The sequence below is a fragment of the Balaenoptera borealis genome (assembly GCF_965194805.1).
Source record: "Balaenoptera borealis genome assembly, chromosome: 1".
Classification (NCBI taxonomy): domain Eukaryota; kingdom Metazoa; phylum Chordata; class Mammalia; order Artiodactyla; family Balaenopteridae; genus Balaenoptera; species Balaenoptera borealis.
Window position 1 is genome coordinate 136169972 of NC_138860.1, and position 18684 is coordinate 136188655.

The 18684-nt window shown below is 40.5% G+C and overlaps 1 long non-coding RNA gene across 4 annotated transcripts in view; it reads right to left on the reverse strand.

Annotated features, from left to right (window-relative positions):
- The window catches only part of LOC309613361, a 182815-nt gene extending 164140 nt beyond the window's left edge, over positions 1-18675 (reverse strand). For all 4 annotated transcript variants that reach the window (XR_014235678.1, XR_014235679.1, XR_014235680.1 and 1 more), the window contains exon 1: positions 18160-18675. This is a non-coding gene — a long non-coding RNA (uncharacterized lncRNA). The remainder of the gene's footprint in view (positions 1-18159) is intronic.
- Positions 18676-18684: the final 9 nt, after the last annotated feature.

An 18684-nucleotide genomic window follows, 5' to 3' on the forward strand; every position in this document is an offset into this window, starting at 1 on the left:
ATGGCTTCCTTTCATTGCACCCACCTCGTCATCTCCAAGATGCAGAGAGATAAAGAGTCAGGCAAGGGCTTCCCTGGTGGCGCAGTGGTTAAGAATCTGCCTGCCAATGCAGGGGACACAGGTTCAAGCTTTAGACACAAGCTTTAGATCTTTAGTGAAGATCCCACATGCCATGGAGCAACTAAGCCTGTGCACCACAACTACTGAGCCTGAGCTCTAGAGCCCGCGAGCCACAACTACTGAGCCCATGTGCCACAACTACTGAAGCCTGCGTGCCTAGAGCCCGTGCTCTGCAGCAAGAGAAGCCACGACAATGAGAAGCCCGCGCACCGCAACGAACAGTAGCCCCCGCTCGCCACAACTAGAGAAAGCCTGCACACAGCAACGAAGACCCAACTCAGCCAAAAATGAATAAATAAATTAATTAATTAATTAATTTTAAAAAAAAAGAGTCAGGCAAAAAGGGACCTGACCTGAAAATTAAGTCTGGGATCCAGATCAGAGTTGCCTAGGTAATTGTTTGACCTTGAAGAAGTTACTTAGCTTCTTTAAACCTCAGTTTCCTCATCTATTAAGTGGGACTAGACCTCCTTTGGGGAAGCTGTAAGGGTGAATTAGGTCATGTCCATAAAACACTTGAGGTCTTTGAAAGAAAAGCTTTTACAAACCTATAAACAGCATAATTAATGTCATCATTGCCATTATTGTTGTTGATGATGGGGAATAGTTTAGCACACATGCAAACTGCAGAATAGGGAGTATTTGTTACAGAGAATATGAATCTGAACACTTTTCTATGGAGTATATCTTACCCCACACTCTTTTTTGCTGGCTTAAAACATCCCACTAATACAGAAGTACTTTTGTTCTTAGAATTGGCATTTTATTGCTAGCAATAAAATGTATGTGTAAAAAGTCCCAAAAGCCATCACCCCATCTTTTGCAATGGTTAAGAGTCCCTCAGGAGTGTCTTACGTGGAACTAGAAAACTTTTCATCTTTCCTGTAATGCAATACCTTCTTTAATAATCTAAACAGCTAATATTGATATGGCACCTAGTGTATTCCAGATACTGTGGTAAGATTTTATCAGCATTATCTCATTTAAATCTTACAACAGCCTAGAATACACTTTACTCTTTCACTTTCTTTAGTCTCTACTCAAAGGGCACCTACTTATGGGGTCTTTTCAGACCACCCTATATGAGAATAACCTGCTCCCTCACCCCCAGTGCTTTTACTTGGCTTTGTTTTTTCCATAGTCACCACCTGACATAATTAAGTTTCTTGGTATATTCTTGTCTCCCATTAGAATGCAAGGTGTATAAGGATGGGATTTTGTTTTGTTAACTGTCTATCCTCAACATCTAATACAGTGCCTGGCAAGTAGGTGTTCAAAAAAATACTGATGAGCAAATTAGTGACCCTATGAGTTAAGATTATACCATTTTACTGATGATGAAACAGAGGCTTTGAGATTTGTCCATAGTCACAAAATAAATGGCCGAGCTGGTACTGGAAAGAAGTCTATCTGATTCTAGACTGGTCACTAACCATTGACCTCATGCCCCACTGCCTTCAAGGAAGATCACAAAGATGATACTTTATTGCTGTTTTGCTGTGGCATGTTTCTGTTAGAAGAGTCATGAAGGTAATAAAAATGAGATAAAGGCAAGGGATGTGTCTAAAGTGACAGATAAACTGGGGAAAATAATTAGATTCTAGTAAATTGTCCTTTTCTCCCCTTCCAACACCTTTCATATCTAAAAAAGATATCAGTCAATTTTCTCTTTGGGTCTAGCTAAGATGACCTATAAATATGGGGCCCCATGTTTCTCCTTTCTCTTGTCTACCTTCTATAACTTCTCCATCAGTGTGCTGGGGCCACAAGTTCCTATAAGGAGAAAAAATGAAATAAACATTTTAAACATTTAACGTGCTTTGCCACTGCCCTAGACACACTACATTCTTTATCTCTACTGCACGCCGATTTACAGGCAGTGGGTATTTTAAATCCACATTTTATAGATGAGAAAACTCAAAGAGGCTAAATACATACTTCAAGGTGTCTCAGCCTGCCTTCAAAGCATGCTTTTTATCTGTTTGGATTAGTGAGGACAGTCGAAGACTGAAGTAGACCCACTGGGATTTTTCTACTAGATATCATTTGATCTCCTAGGAAATTGGTGACAAATGCCAGTTCTTGAGTATAAGGAGTACTCAAAACTGCAGGGATTGCAACACCAGAGCAAAATGACAAGATTGGTATCTCCGTACTTGGCTAAGATATGCCCTCATTGTCTCTACACTTGGTCCTCAGACATTCTTCCATGTGGAAAAGACCAGGGTCTAGGACTGGGCATCTCTACCCTTGAGCCTTTACTCTCTTCTAGGAGGATGCCTATGCCTAAGGAAGAAGATCCCAATTAAAATAAGTTATCCTAGGAGTATGGTAGAGTCAGGTGAGAAAATGGATCTGACTCTGTAAGACAGAAGGAAGGAGTGCTGAGGAAAGGTAGCCCCAAGGAAGAAAAGGTGGTTAGGCTCCAGGGACAAGACAAGAGTTGGACCTAACACTTTCCTCCCCTCTCTACTTTCTTCCTGTTTCCTCTCCTAATCCCCTCCTCCCATCCCCTGGACCACACCTATACACTGTCTGTAAACCCCCTCCACACACCACTCACCCTCCCTACCGTGCATTCTGAAAGGACTCCCTCTGACAGAAACAGGTTCTGGGGGAAGTACAAACTAATAAACATTAGAAAACATTAGAAAAGCTGCCAACCTCTCTGGAAACCTGGGAAGTGGAAATTTAAGACAAAGCTAACAATGCTTGGAAGAGTTTTTAAAGCAGAGGAGTGGTGTTGTCAGAATACATGTACCTTTGTTTGACTTGGGATTTTAATGCAGTGTATAATTCTTTGGATACATTCCCCCAAAACAAATGATTCAATTTCAGGTTTTAAAAAAAATATACCAACAAATACCCTGGTGTTTTGGTGTTTAAAAATAGCACGGTATACTTGTAAATGGAAAACTAGTTATGCAATTACTAGCTACCTTTCTTTTTTCGTACCTGAAGGATTTCTTTTACCTTGGGAACTTACAAAAGAAAAAACAAACAAATGATCAGTGATGAAAAAGCAAAGGGCAAGGCATATTCTAACATGCTCAATTTATAGTTTAAGTATTACTGAAACAGATTTAGATATACATAAATTCCATTTAATATGAAGACATACCTTTGGAGTGGTACTGGAGTTAACTGCATAACTTAAATCTTTAGAGAAGTTCTAAAAGCTGAAAGTTGGTGGTGTTTAGTTTGGTTTGGTTTAGTTTTGTAACTCATTCCTGGCAAGACATAATCTGATCTGAATTCATTTAGTGGCAAAAACCTGAACTAAGCTCATATGTTATGCGGCTATTTATAGTCTTTATTTCCCACTTAGTATGAATATTCATAAGTTTTTGTGCAGAAATAATGTTTGATTACAATTACGGGTCTGCTGTATATCCCACTAGAGTGTTACATAATATATTTTATATGCACATATTATCTTTCTTATATCTGAAAAATTCTGAATCCTGAAAACCTCTGGCAAAGGTTTTGGATACGGAATTAAGGACTCCCTTTCTTCACCCAGGTATTAATAGCTGCATAACATTTTTATGTAAGGGGTTAGATGTTGGACATGATGATCTCTGAGATAGCTTCCTGCATTAAGTACAACACTTCCCCCCTTTTAAAGGGTGAAAACTAGTGTTTACAGAGGAAGAGCCTCCAAACACACAAACGATAACTCATAAAGCTCAGGCCAGCATCACCAAGTCTTATCTCTGATTCCGAAGAAATTCAGCCAGGGAGTGGCACCTATGCTGTCCTGGCATGAATCATCTACTTTTACTGTCATGATGCTGAACCTGGCTTTCGTCCACCTTCTCTCAGAGGCTGAGAGAAGCCCAGGTCATGTGTGGTTTTTGAGAATCTTGGTATGTTTTTTAAAAATGCTAAAAGAGAGTTACAAAAATTGTGCTCATGTCTATATTAAGTGGTTTTTAGTAACAGTTTTGTTAATGTATGATAAAAAGCTATGCACAAAATAATTACAGAATTGTCTTATTAGGTTTATTAATTTTATTAAAAATATTACACATTACAGGTGGTATGGTCCAGCAATGAAACACTAGTTTAAAATTGCATATGAACATGACCCACTTTCAATTCTGTAAATATACCTCCAGGACAATCAAACATATAACCTTATTTGGAGATAACATGAAAAGTCTACACTGGAGGGCTCTGAACGTGAGTCCAGGCCCTGTGTCAGGCCTCCTGGACTGTCCCTGGATTGTTTGCTCTTCTATTTTAATGCTGATCTGCCAACTGCAAAGAACTCTCAGTCTCTGAAGCTGCTCAAAGTTGGGTCTTTCAAGCATGGAGTTTCCCTGCATTATGTATTTCTATTGCTAAATTTATATTATTCTTACGTTTTGTTTCTGTACACAGTAGTAATAGAAGAGAACCACACATATCAGGAGCCATGACTCTCCCTCCAGTCAAAAATCCCTCCGAAGAGTAAGTCAGAAAGAGAAAAACAAATATTGTATATTAACACACATATGCGGAACCTAGAGAAATGGTACAGATGAACCGGTTTGTAGGGCAGAAAGAGACACAGATGTAGAGCACAAACATATGGACGCTAAGGGGGGAAAGTGGCGGGGGGGGCGGTGGTGGTGGGATGAACTGGGAGACTGGGATTGACATATACACACTAATATGTATAAAATAGATAACTAATAAAACCTGCTGTATTTAAAAAAAAAAAAAAATCCCTCTGAAGGCTTTGGAATGCCAGGGACTCTTCTCAGACCCGTGGTGGAAGGACAGGCTGTTAGGGACCTCTGTGTCTAAAGTCTGTTGAAAAGAAGACTGTCAGGCTTCCCTGGTGGCGCAATGGTTAAGAATCCGCCTGCCATTGCAGGGGACACGGGTTCGAGCCCTGGTCCGGGAAGATCCCACATGCCGCAGATAAACTAAGCCCATGAGCCACAACTACTGAGCCTGTGCTCTAGAGCCCGCGAGCCCCAACTACTGAGCCCGCATGCCACAACTACTGAAGCCTGTGTGCCTAGAGCCCGTGCTCCGCAACAAGAGAAGCCACCGCAATGAGAAGCCCACGCACCACTACGAAGAGCAGCCCCTGCTCGCCACAACTAGAGAAAGCCCACGCACAGCAATGAAGACCCAACGCAGCCAAATAAATAAATTAAATAAATAAATAAATTTTTTAAAAAAAGAAAGCCATTAAGAAAAGTTTAAAAAAAAAAAAAAGAAAAGAAGACTGCCTTCTGAGCCAAGTGCTGCCCAGAAGACTCTCCTCTTACTCAAAAGCCTTTTCCTCCTGGGTTGTTTCCTGCCTCTCGCTGTAACTGTCTCCCTGGCAGAGGAACCACCCACTCTGGTTCTCCGGGGCCAAGTGACCTGGGGTTTTCTGTTTAACTACTCCATGCCTATCCCATGTGGGATGTTACTCCCGCTCTGAAGGCAAGGAGACTTGAGGCCGAAAGGAATTATGTAACTTGCTCAGGATCTTACAACTAGTAAATGGCAGAACAATGACATTAAAATCCAAGCTTTATTCCACTATGCTAGATAGGCCAGGTAGTCTACTCCTTTTGTCTTTTACAAAGCATTTGTAGCCGATTGTTTAATCAGTTACAAATCACCTAACTGCACTATCCTGTGGCCCACATCTCTCTCTCTTTCCCTCAAGAGATTCATGAAATGCTTTGCTAAATGCCTTGAATTCTTTATGAAATGTGTGGTAACTCCATCAAAAAAAGAAATAAAATTAGTTCATACACCAAGTATTTTTTGATGACCTGCTATGTGCCAAACAAAGCCCTGTGTCTACCATGATTTATTCCTAATGAATCAGTATGGGATCCTAGTGATCAGTTCTTCCTCTTTTAGTAATTCACAAACTATTCCTTGAACATGCTATTCCAGAATCTAGCCCAGGATGATCACTGAAGTATTAATAACTAAGCTGTAGTTTGCAGAAGTCAACTTTTTCAGAAAATCAAACTATTCATGCATCCCCCCCAAACCTTTTTCATTCTCCCTGATACCTTAGAGAGATAACCAAAATGGTTTGGCTCCCTCATTTTTAACTTCTTTCCATTGCTGCAATAAATCTAATTGCAGAGTATACTTTATTCATATTTTGACTTTTATTTTTAATGGTAATGCTATTAAATTCTTTCAGCTGTTTCTGAGGCAGCTATACTGCCTGCCTGTTTCTCCCAGAGTCTGCCCAAAGGAGAAAAATCTCTCTGACCCCAGGGAAGCCTTACTCCTGGATCTGGGATTTATGTGTTTTATTGTATAAAATCAACCTTCTGTGTGATTTTTCAGCAGAGGATCCTTTCACAGACTTGCTATCTTTAGCATTTTTTGGTTAGGGCTAACCGCAGTTGTTTTGGTGGGAATGTTCTCATGATCTATTGCTGCATAACAAACCAACCCAAGACTTAGTGAATTGAAATAACAATTTATCATTGTTCCATGGGTTGACTGGGCTCAGCTGGGAAGTTCTCACTTAGGATCTCTCAACTGGTTGCAGTCAGAGTCTACTAGCGCCAGGGTGGGTTTCATGGCTGTGACCTGTGCAGTCACACAGGACCCCATTCTTAGAAGGGCCTCATGCTTGGTTCAATGTCCTGTTGTTGCCATCTTGATTCTCTAAATACATTTTGAACAGGGAGCCCAGAATTTTAATTTTGCACTGGGCCTTACAAATTATGTAGCTGGTTCTGGCTGAGGCTGCAGTCATCTGAAGACTTGACTAGACTGGATATCCCAGATGCCTCACTCACAAGGCTGCTAGCTGACGCTGGCTGTTGGCTGGGAGCTCCGCTGAAGCTGTCACCTGAAATCCCCACACATGACTTCTCTGCATGGCCTGAATTTCTCATCAGAGACAGTATCTCAAGAGTGAGGGGTCCAATAGATCCAGGCAGAAGCTGAAATACTTCTTGTGACTCAGCCTTGGAAAAACCAGAACATCACTTGCAACACACTCTGTTGGTCAAGCAAGTCATGAAGACCAGCCCAGACTCAAGGGCAAGTGCATTGGACTCTACCTCTTGATGGGGAGTTGGAAGATCACATGGCAGGAGAGCACGTGGCATGAAACATTGTTTTGTTCATCTTTGGAAAATACACTCTGCCACAGGGCTATTTGGGGCACCCCACTGCTTTGCCTTGAGTGCTCTGCCTCTTTCAGGCTTCCCTGAATGCGTTCTGCCTTGTTGGCAGGCATTCATGACCAAGTGTGGCTAGACAAGACAGCTTTGGGGTATCCGCCCTGGTTTTTGGTATCTGTCTAATATGATTAAAATGGGACTTGCTCAAAATCTCTTCAAACCAAGCATGTGCTTGGGGGATGAGAGGTGTGCCTAAGGGGGGTTCTGATCTTGAGGTGGGGTAGGGGCTGCTAGGAGGAACTACTTTTTGAGGTTTTGCCACAGTTCATGTTGAGTAAAAATAACGAGCTTTTCTAGATTACATTGCTAAATCTTGCAGCTTTCAACTAAAAGGTCTTATGGTAGAGATGAAAGAAAAGAAGGTGTAGTGTTTGATAATCCTTGGACAAATCCCAATTCCACCACCTATTAGGTAGGGAAAACTGAGAGCTTCAGTTTCTTTATTTATAAAGTAGGACTAATGATATTCCCTTAGGGGCTATTGTGATGATGAAGTAGGATAATGTATTAGCTGCACAAATAGTTACTGTTATTAATAAGTATATCACTTGTCTTTGGTTTAGGTTATTACCTTTTAGGTTCCCTTTGCCAAACTCATGGTTGAGTTATTAGACCTACCTAGATCCTCTGGGGTGACTTACTGGTGTAGAAATAATGAAAACACCCTAAGAGTAGCATCGTCCTGCAGCCTCTGTATTAGAAGTTGCTGGTTTCGGGCTTCCCTGGTGGCGCAGTGGTTAAGAATATGCCTGCCAATGCAAGGGACACAGGTTCGAGCCCTGGCCCGGGAAGATCCTACGTGCCGCGGAGGAACTAAGCCCATGGGTCACAACTACTGAGCCTGAGCTCTAGAGCCCGTGAGCCACAACTACTGAGCCCACGTGCCACAACTACTTAAGCCTGCGCGCCTAGAGCCCATGCTCTGCAACAAGAGAAGCCACGACAATGAGAAGCCCGCACATTGCAACGAAGAGTAGCCCCCGCTCACCGCAACTAGAGAAAGCCCGCACACAGCAATGAAGACCCAACACAGCCAAAAATAAATAAATACAATTAATTAATTAATTAATTAATTAAAAAAAAGAAGTTGCTGGTTTCTACCTTTCAATGTTGAGGGCTGATGTTTTGTCAACTACTACTTGTAGTAGTGGGTAATTAACATTTACTGAGCAGGGTACTTAAATGTGTTAGGGGCTTTTGATTTAATTCTCACTCAATCCTCTGAGATGAGTACTGTTTTATTTCTGATATCATAGATGAAGAAATAGTAGGTTGGTGAGAATAAGCAATTTGTGCAAAATCATCCGTGAGATAAACAGTGGCCCAGGATCCAAACAGAGATCTCTCTAGCCCCAGGGCCTGTGTTTCACCATTGTGTTATATGGCCTCCCAGACAGATTAAAGCATTCACATATTTGAATCCTTTGCGTGTGACCTGAGATCTCAGGCTCTTTTTAGCAACTGATTTGGGAGCTTAAGACCCTAATATTTTACTGTCAAGTCTGGTTGTGAGACCTTGTTGGAGTTCCTAAAACCATCCAATTTTTAGGCTGTTGGTATAAATTTCCCTCGAGGATTATCTTGTGGTAGGCCAATCCCTCGTGCTTGTGGCTGGGTAGCTTTCAGCAAGGCCTCTCATCTGACATTTGGCATTTTTCCTGGCAGGCAGCCAAGGGGACTGAGTATTTCTCTGTTTTCTTTTACTTTCATTCTTAACCATTTCCTCTCAAAATAAACAAAAAAGAACTTGGGGATTTTACTAGTGGAAATGCATCTTAAAAAGCTGTTTGTGAGGGAAATTTTGTAGCTAGAGGGGAAAGGGGGGAAAAGGAGATTGAGGGAATGGAGGAAACAGAGCCCTTAAAATTAACAGAATTCAGAATTCCCTTGAGCTAGAAAGGTTCCATCTAATTTTAAAAGTTGTTTAAATTCCTCAAAAGAGAGGTATTCTGTAAGTATAAATATATGGTCAGGCACCTCTTAATGAGCTATGGAGAATCTCTAAGGTGATTATTTATTTGTGCTGTGTCCCCAACATTTCCCTTTAGCAAATGTTTACAATGACCTTCTCTTTCCTAACATTTAATTCCCAAACTTGATAAAAAGTAGAATTGGCTTAAGTTTGGATGCTTTCTCTTCCCTCTTCTACTCATTTAGAAAGGTGTTAGCAGCTATTCATAAACCACTGAAATGATTATTTGGCTTTAGTGAACCTCCCCAAGAAAAAACTTTTTCCTCCTTTTTTTTTTTTTAGCGCTTAACTACATGCCTTGCTTTGTTTTAAGTGTTTTACAAGTATTAACTCATTGAATCCTCACAATCCTAAGAGATCTCTAACAATTACATCCCTATTTAACAGATAAGAAACCTGAGGCTTAGAGAGGTTAAGAACCAGGCCCCAGGTCAGTGGGGTGATGGTTTGATGGGAGGGCCTTTTTTCACACAGTCCCAGGATCAAGACCAGCCTCTGCCACCTCCCAGCATGACTGGCCAACTCACAATTGCTTATACTGCCTGTAATACGCTTGAAGCTCTCACAGTATTTCAACCAATCCCAGTGAAATCTGACATTATTCCCATGAGAAATTAAGTGCATTCCAGTTCCTAATGGACTTTCTATCTTCCCTCCTTAAATTGGCTAACAACTCCTTTTGCTCCTGTAGAGGTTGGAAAGGATTCTATTTATTCATTCCTTCACTTGACAGACACTCACACACAGGCAGTATGGCACAGCGTCAGAGTGCGGACATTGGAACCAGACTACTTTGTCTGAATTGTGGCTTTGCCATTTACTTGCTCAAGGTCACACAGCTTGTCAGTGAATCTTTCTGTGCCTCAGATCTCTTACGTAAAATGGGTTAATGATTACACTGACCTCACACAATTATTATGAATTTAAAATGAGTTAATCTATATTAAATACTAAGTACTGTGCATGGCACAAGTAAATGCTCAATAAGCACAAAGTATCATCGAACAGCTACTTAGGAAATAGAAGTATGCCAGGCACTGCAAATAAAAGCACTTGAAATCTAGTGAGAAATATAGGGCACATTCTGTCAATAGATCCACTCATGTGCTAAGCACCAGGCATTGGGGGCATAACAGCTAAACAAAACACCCCCACCACAAATATTTACAAACTACTAGAAGAGGTAAATAGACAAATAATGACAGTGCAATGTAATAAGTACTGTAAATAGAGTAGACATGAGTTATATTAGAGCATAAGAGGGGATAGGGGTGCATGACATTTGAAGGTCGGAGGAGGCTTCTTACAGGAAGTGAACTGAAGGTAAGACCTGATGGATGAGAAGGAATTTGCCACATATTACTAGAACAGGATGTGAATTGTAAGGCGTATAAAGAGCATGGAGCACATGCATGGGATAGAGTGAGTAGTTTTACCTGGCTTAAGGAATAGGGTGCATGGGGCGGGAGGCAAGAAGAAGGTGAGGAGGCTGGAAAGAAGATACCACCAGATTATGAAAGGCCTTCAGGGCTTTGCTGAGGACTTTGGACTTTATCCTGTAAGTAACAGGGAGCCATGAAAAGCTGTCAAGTCTCGGAGTAATATGATCAGATAATCCAGATCTGATGAGATTTGAAGTCAGGGCCACAGTGATATTCCTAGAGAGATAGGAAGGCCTGCATTGCAGTGCTGGCCATGGGGATGGAGAAGAAGAGATATTTGGGAGATAATATGAAGAACTGTTAGAGTGTGATGACTGATTAGAACAGAATGGAAGGGCAGAATATCCTACATTGCCCTCAAAAGTAATATCCTTCTAGCTATGATGCATACTTAGTTGGAAAAGTTTGAGGAGTACAGGTGGCATAATGGAAAGAACATGAATTTTTGGAGCTGGATGCAACTGAATTCAAATCTAGTCTCTACCATCTGTTGGTTTCATGTTTAATGTAGATAACAATCCTACCTCAAAGTTTGTTATATAATAACATAAGCATGTAAAACACCTAGTACAGTGCCGGGCACATAGTACGCATGATCATTGTATTCTGGGATTATAAAATAAGACACAATCAGAGGTTCATGCCAGACAGCAGTGGTCCTTAGTCTTTTGAATGTCTTAGCTATTCATTAAAAAACAAAAAACTTTACTGAGATACCATCACATACCATCAATTCACCCATTTAAAGTTTACAATTTAATGTTTTCTAGTATATTCAGAGTGGTACAACCATCACCACAAGCTAATTTTAGAACTTTTTTTTTTTTTTTTGGCCACACCAAGTATCCTGTGGGATCTCAGCTGTATGACCAGGGATTGAACTTGGGCCATGGCAGTGAAAGAGCTGAATCCTAACCACTAGACCACCAGGGAACTCCCAAATTTTTGAACATTTCAATCACCCCTAAGAGAAACCACACCCATTAGCAGTCACTGCCCATTCGTCCCCAAGCCCCTCCATGGGGGTAGGCTGCCACTACGAATCTGCTTTCTGTTTCTACAGATTTGCTCTTAAATCCTTCAAAAGATCTGATGAAAGCAAGGTCTATTCTGGGAATATGCAAAATTTTGTATGCAATTTCTAGGAAGGCAGAGGCCCCAGCTTAAATTTAAAAGGAATACCCTTAACAAACTCAAACCCAATCTCTACAAAGTTGGCACTAGAGGAAGAAACTCCCTGTGGTGATAGTGGGCAGCAAGGCCTTGTAGCCCTCACTCCTGTGTCTCTGCCTAACCTGAGATCTCTGCACACACACAATTTACTCCAAAATTTCTACACATAATCTCCACATGTGAATGTCAGCCACAAGGATCCATCTCCTTTATCCTCACCATTTGTTTATTCTGGGAGCAGCAGAAACCTAAGAGATTCCAGTCAGCAATCAAGAATAGTGTCTCTGAAGACTGGTTTATGCTATTGTGATAATGGCTCCTATTCATTCAGTCCTTATTATGTCTGAGCATTGCACTTATAATTAACTCTTCTGATTTTTCAATTTTACGGATACCACCTGCACATGTACTATTTCGGTTTTTTGGTAGCTCCTGGTAAATAATATGATATCACCATGAAGAAACCTTCTGCCAACAATCTTTGTTTGGTACTGTTACCTCTAACCTTCTTCACAGAAGCCAAGAACAGTCAGAGTATGGAGAGGGAACTTTTAGTGAAAAAAAGCAATGTTTGAGCTCCTATTGGATCAGTAAGAATGCCCTTGTGCTCTCAATGCCTAAAGTATCAGGTTAAAACTTCAAGAATGTGTTGACCTGGCTTCTTTCAGAATAACAAATGAGAATTTTGATTACAGAATATTTTTTAAAGATTTATTATTTATTTATTTATTTTTGGCTGCATCAGGTCTTAGTTGCGGCACGCGGGATCTTCGCTGAGGCATGCAAGATCTTTCGTTGTGGCACGGGCTTCTCTCTAGTTGTGGCATGTGGGTTTTCTCTTCTCTAGTTGTAGCACCCTGGCTCCAGGGCATGTGGGCTCTGTAGTTGTGGCACGTGGGCTCTGTAGTTTGTGGCATGCAGCCTCTCTAGTTGAGGCGCGTGAGCTCAGTAGTTATGGCACGTGGGCTTAGTTGCCCCATGGCATGTGGGATCTTAGTTCCCTGACCAGGGATGGAACCCACGTCCCCTGAAATGTAAGGTGGATTCTTTACCACTGGACCACCAGGGAAGTCCCCAGAATATTTTATATTGTAAGCTTTATTACCATGTTAGTTTCTTCTTCTTTTTTTAAATTTATTTATTTTATTTATTTTTATTTTTGGCTGCGTTGGGTCTTTGTTGCTGCATGCATGTTTTCTCTAGTTGCGGCAAGCAGGGGCTACTCTTCGTTGCGGTGTGCAGGCTTCTCATTGTGGCTGCTTCTCTTGTTGCAGAGAACGGGCTCTAGGCGTGCGGGCTCAGTAGTTGTGGCTCGCGGGCTCTAGAGCTCAGGCTCAGTAGTTGTGGCGCATGGGCTTCGTTGCTCCGCGGCATGTGGGATCTTCCCGGACCAGGGTTCAAACCCGTGTCCCCTGCATTGGCAGGCGGATTCTTAACCACTGCGCCACCAGGGAAGCCCAAGGGATTCTTCTTGGCAGAGAAAATTAGAAGCAATTTGAAAGCACATACAGACTAAATTACCTTTGTATTCACTGTAAGATCTGTCTTCCAATTCACCACTCCAACCTCATGCTCATCTGGCTACACACTCAGAGATTGTTGGTTTTGCTTTTATTTTTTGTCTTGGAATCCACAAGCTCCTTCCTACTTCACGTTCTCTTGCTTGCTGTTTCCTCAGCTTTTTCTTAAAGTCTTTGCAAGGCTGGTTTCTTCTCATTGTTCAGGCCTTAGCTCAGAGGGCTTTCTAACCATACAATCCAAAACAGTTGTCCCTTCCTCACATTATGCTCTCATAATATGTACCACTCTCTGAAAATGATGTCAGTGACATATTTATTTACTTGTTTATTCTTTGCTTCTTTCCATCAGCATGTAAACTCCACGAAGACCAGGGCCTTGCCTGTTTTGTTCACCACAGAAACCTTAGGACTCAGAGCAGTGCTTGACACACAGGTGGATGTTCAATAAATAGTTGTTGAATTAAATCTTTATTATCAAAATGAATAAATAGTATTAAGTGTGAAATATATTTTCTGTTTTCAAAGGGGTTTATACAGATGCATTTGGAACTTCACTGGATGTATTTAAACCTAAAAACTTGTTATTTATTGTAATGTTCAAAATAAAATGTTTTTAAAATAGTAAGATGAAAAATAACGACCTTTTTTTCCCTTCTAAAATTTTTCTTTGGGTTTGACATATTCAAAATTAATTTAAATTAAAAGGAAGGGGAATACATCGAACAAAAAAATTAGTTTTAAACGGATTATAGGCCTAAATGTAAGAGCCAATACTATTTTAAAAATCTATAAAACTTTTAGAAGAAAACACAGGAGTAAATCTTTGTGATTTTGGGTTAGGCAAAGGCTTGTTAGATATGACAACAAAAGCACAAGTGACCAAAGAAAAACAGATAAATTGGACTTCATCACAAAAGACCACATCAAATTAAAAAGGTTTTATGCTGCAAAGGATACCACCAAGAAAGTGAAAAGTCAGCCCACAGAATTGGGACAAAATATGTAAGTCATATAACTGATAAGGCCCTTGATCTAGAATATATGAAGAATTCTTATAACTCAATAATTAAAAAATAAATATACTAGTTAGAAAATAGCAAAGATCTAAATAGACATTCTCCAAAGAAGATATACAAGTGGCCAATAAGCATGTTAAAGATGCTCAACATCATTAGCCATTAGGGAAATACAAATCAAAACTACAATGAGATACCACTTCACACCCACTAGGATGGCTATAATCAAAAGACAAACACACAGGATATGGAGAATTTGGAACCCTCATAATTGTTAGTGGGATTGTAAAATGGTGTACACTCTTTGGAAAACAGTCTGGCTCCTAAAAATGTTAAACAGAGTTACCATATGACCTAGCAATTCCATTCCTAGATATATATCCAAAAGAAATGAAAGCATATGTCCATACAAGTTCTGCAAACAAATATTCATAACAGCATTATTCATAATAGCCAAAAAGCAGAAGTAACCCAGATGTCTATCAACCGGTGAATGTATAAAATGCAGTCCATCTATACAATGGAATATTATTTATTCACAAAAAGGAATGAAGTACTGATACATGCAACAACGTGGATGAAGTTAGAAAATATTATGCTCAGTGAAAAGAAGCCAGTCACAAAAGACCACATGAATCCATTTCTATGAAATGTCCAGAATAAGCAAATCTATGAGACAGAAAGTAGATTAGTGGTTGCCCAGGGCTGGGGGTGGAGGGGATGGGGGAGTGACAGTTAATGAGTATGGGTTTCTTTTGGGGGTGATAAAAATGTTCTAAAATTAGATAATGGTAATAGCTGCACAACTCTGTGAATATCCTAAAAACTTTTGAATAGTACTCTTTAGATGGGTGAATTCTATGGTGTGTGAATTATGTTTCAATAAAGCTGTGCTGTTTTTTTTTTTTTAAGAGTACAATGTAGGGGAAAAAAGGAAGGGAAGCTTAAAATCAAGAGTATCAACCTTCAAAGAAAGTTTGAGGTGACAAAATAGAGAGTGTAATATTTCTATTTTTAGCTTTGATATCCTAACTTTAGCAAGAGCCCAGACTTGCAATATTATATTTAGCATTCCATACTCAGACATGGCGGATTTGCCCTTTTCTTCATAAGAGCCACCTTTATTGCTTTTGTTTTAAAAATGTATTATATAGAGTACACTGAAAATCAGATTCTCTTATTTACATTTATATGATACCTGTATCCAGTGTCCCCAAAGTGTTATAATAGAATGATAGTTTTCTTTTGCTACAGGTGGTAGCCATGCAAGACTTTGTTCTCTCTATCATGCCACTCACAGGTATAACAGGCTGTGAGATCAGACTGTCTGGACTCTTCTAGGCAATGTGAATTTGGGAGAGGCACTTAACCACAGTTTCCCCATGTGTAAAAGGGGAGTAGAGTAATATTATTTACTCCATAATGCTGTTCTGAGAGTTAAAGGAAATGACTCATGCAAGGTATTCAGCACAGTGTCAAGTGCATAGCAAATGCTCAAACTGTAGTCCTTGTTAGTAATTATTATTATAATATAGCAACAGTTAGTAACAGAGGCTTGAGATTATTTAGAAATGGGTAAAAAACAAGTTGTAATGTGGTTGATAACTGACTATTAGCATCCTAAAAACAAGTGAGGGCCGGAAGGAGGTATAATATTCCATTTCTCAGTTGCATTAACATTAGGCAACTATATTGGATATTTAATCAAGGTATTTGGATAGTTTTCAGCATTTACTGCTAGAAAACTCTAGAGAGCTTGCTATAGATAAGGCTGTGAAGTTGCACAAGTATTTTTCAGAGAACAATATGTGATTCAAGCATCGCTACAGAGAGCTGATATTTTAGGCTACATTTCTAATCAGTGATATCTTATACTTTGTCACCTTACAACTCCTGCCATTCATTTGAATAACAGTCTGCAAGAAGTCTCCTTTTCCTTCTCTCTAGAGGTTTATTTGGCCAATATTTTTTCTATTGAGAGTAGCAGGAACTTTTAAATATTTTTAAAGACTATTTTAACTTCTCAGAAGAAAGGAAACATTTGCAAAAATAATTACATATAAAATAAAATTGATTGTGAGATGTAAAAGAATTAGCATTTGGAGCTTTATTTGTATACTTTAAAAATGGGCTTTAAAACGTTCCTGGATTAACCAAAATTCCAGAAGAGACAAAAGGGAGAGAAGGAAGTTGAAAGTGCTTACAAATTTTTCCCATTTTCCCCAAACGTTTATTCATATTTTTATGTTCTATTAATAGATAAAGCCCCTGAGGAGCATGACTGAAACTCAAAAATTCATAGCCATACAATTTCCCTACGTGTAGCATATCTTTAAGTATTCTTGTTGTAAGAATGCTTGGTGGTCATAAAGATCTGTCTGAGGAAATCAGAGACCTGTACATAGGATGAAAAACAACTAAGGACAGGCCTGCCCCACCCCCCGGACTGTGGTAGGAGTGGGTAAGTTACTTAGTCCCTTTGTGCTTCATTTTCCTCCCTTTGAAAAGGCAATAATAATACCCTTCTCATAGAGTTGGCTTGAGGCTTAAATGAGATCACACATGTAAAGTACACCAAGTATCTAATAAAATATCAGGTTTGAGCTCCTGACATTGCTGTGGCAGTGGTCAGAAAGGGGTAAGAGGAGGAGGTGTAGCAGATGTCTCAAAGATGCAGATATTAACAGCCCTTGGTAAAGAGAAAGAGTTTGTTAAATCAGGGAGATCTTCCAAATGGCACTTGAGCTATTTTCAAAGGGGCATGAAGAGTACAGTCAAACACTCCTTGTCCTTTGTCTTGGTAGGAGCCAGAGCTCGTGGAAGGAGGTGGGGTCCCTGTGTGAGATGGGAGTGTGTGTGGCAGGGACTGAGGCGACAGAGAAATAGGTGACTTTGAGAAATGGGGGCTGGACTTAGAAATAAGAAAACCACTAGGCTTGCTGCCACATGCCTGTAACACGACTCTTTGATTTTCCCTGTTAAGGAATTGATTTAAATTCTGCTCAGACATCGATAAGATTACATTTGGCCATGTGACATACCCTGCCTGACATGCAACAATATTTAAATCTCATTAAATACTGTAAATTAACTTATATTGACTGACTTCTATCAGAAGTCAGAGTCTGGATTAAAGAGTTGATGTCAAGAGTCTCAGAGTGGAGTCAGAAGACTGGGTTAACTCCTGGCACTAGCACTTACAGAGATGTGAATGTGGTAAGTCATTTCACCTCTGAAATGGTTTCATCTGTGAAATGGGACAACCACTTACCTAACAAGTTGTTGTCGACATTAAGGTTATTCATAGCACCTGGAACATAGAGATGCATTTTTTTTTTCTATAGCTTGTGTTAATGGAAAAAGGTTTTAAAATTATGATAACACATTTACACTTACAGCGTTACCAAATATGCCTGAATACGCATTGACACTCTATTAATGGACTTTAATATTCTCAACTAATATCAATGCTTTTAGTAATGACAGTTAACTTGCTGATATTATTTTCCTCCCCTCACTGCACCTCTCAGCACACCACACATGCTCTAAAATGTTATTTCTTGAGCACTTTTTACTGACACCCAATCCTTGGCTTGCCGGACACTAAAGGACAATTGGATTGACTCTAGAAAGTGTTTCTACAAACAGTGCCTTTTCGAGGCTTGCCCAGCGTCTGGCTAGTGTTGCAGTGTCAGGAGTTTACTTCAATTAAAGCACTAGTGGCAACACGGCATTCCTCACACAAGAAAAGAGCGCAACACTCACATACGATAGTTCAACTTGTCTTTTGGGTTGATTCTGCTGCTCGAGTTCAGTCCCCGCGAGAGGAAGCGTATTCCGCCTCACATTAAACAGAAGAGCCTCAATTCATTATTGGAGCTGCAGGAGGGCGACTCCAGCAACTGATCAGCTAGGGACTTGACACAGAGCGGGTCCTGCGCTCGTGAGGCAAGTGCGGCACCTCAGCAACCCGCCAGCCCTGGAAGTTTGTGAGTCTCCACTTGTAAGACTGGTAGTCACCTTGACCTCCCGGACAGGTGGGGAAAGTTAGCCCTGGGCCGGAGGCGGGACGTAAAACCGAAGGCTCAGAACTTTCCCGAGCAAAACACGCCGTCACGTTTTCCTGTTTTCAGCGCAGCTCGAGACCCGGAGAATTTAAGGGTGGCGAGAGCAGGTGGCAGGACTCCGCCCACCACCGCTCTTCTCCCTCAGCTTGCTGCTCCACTCCCTCGGTGAGGTCCCGCCTCTGAGGCGCGCGCGAAGAGTTGTCGCGCCGTGTGTTCTGGGAAT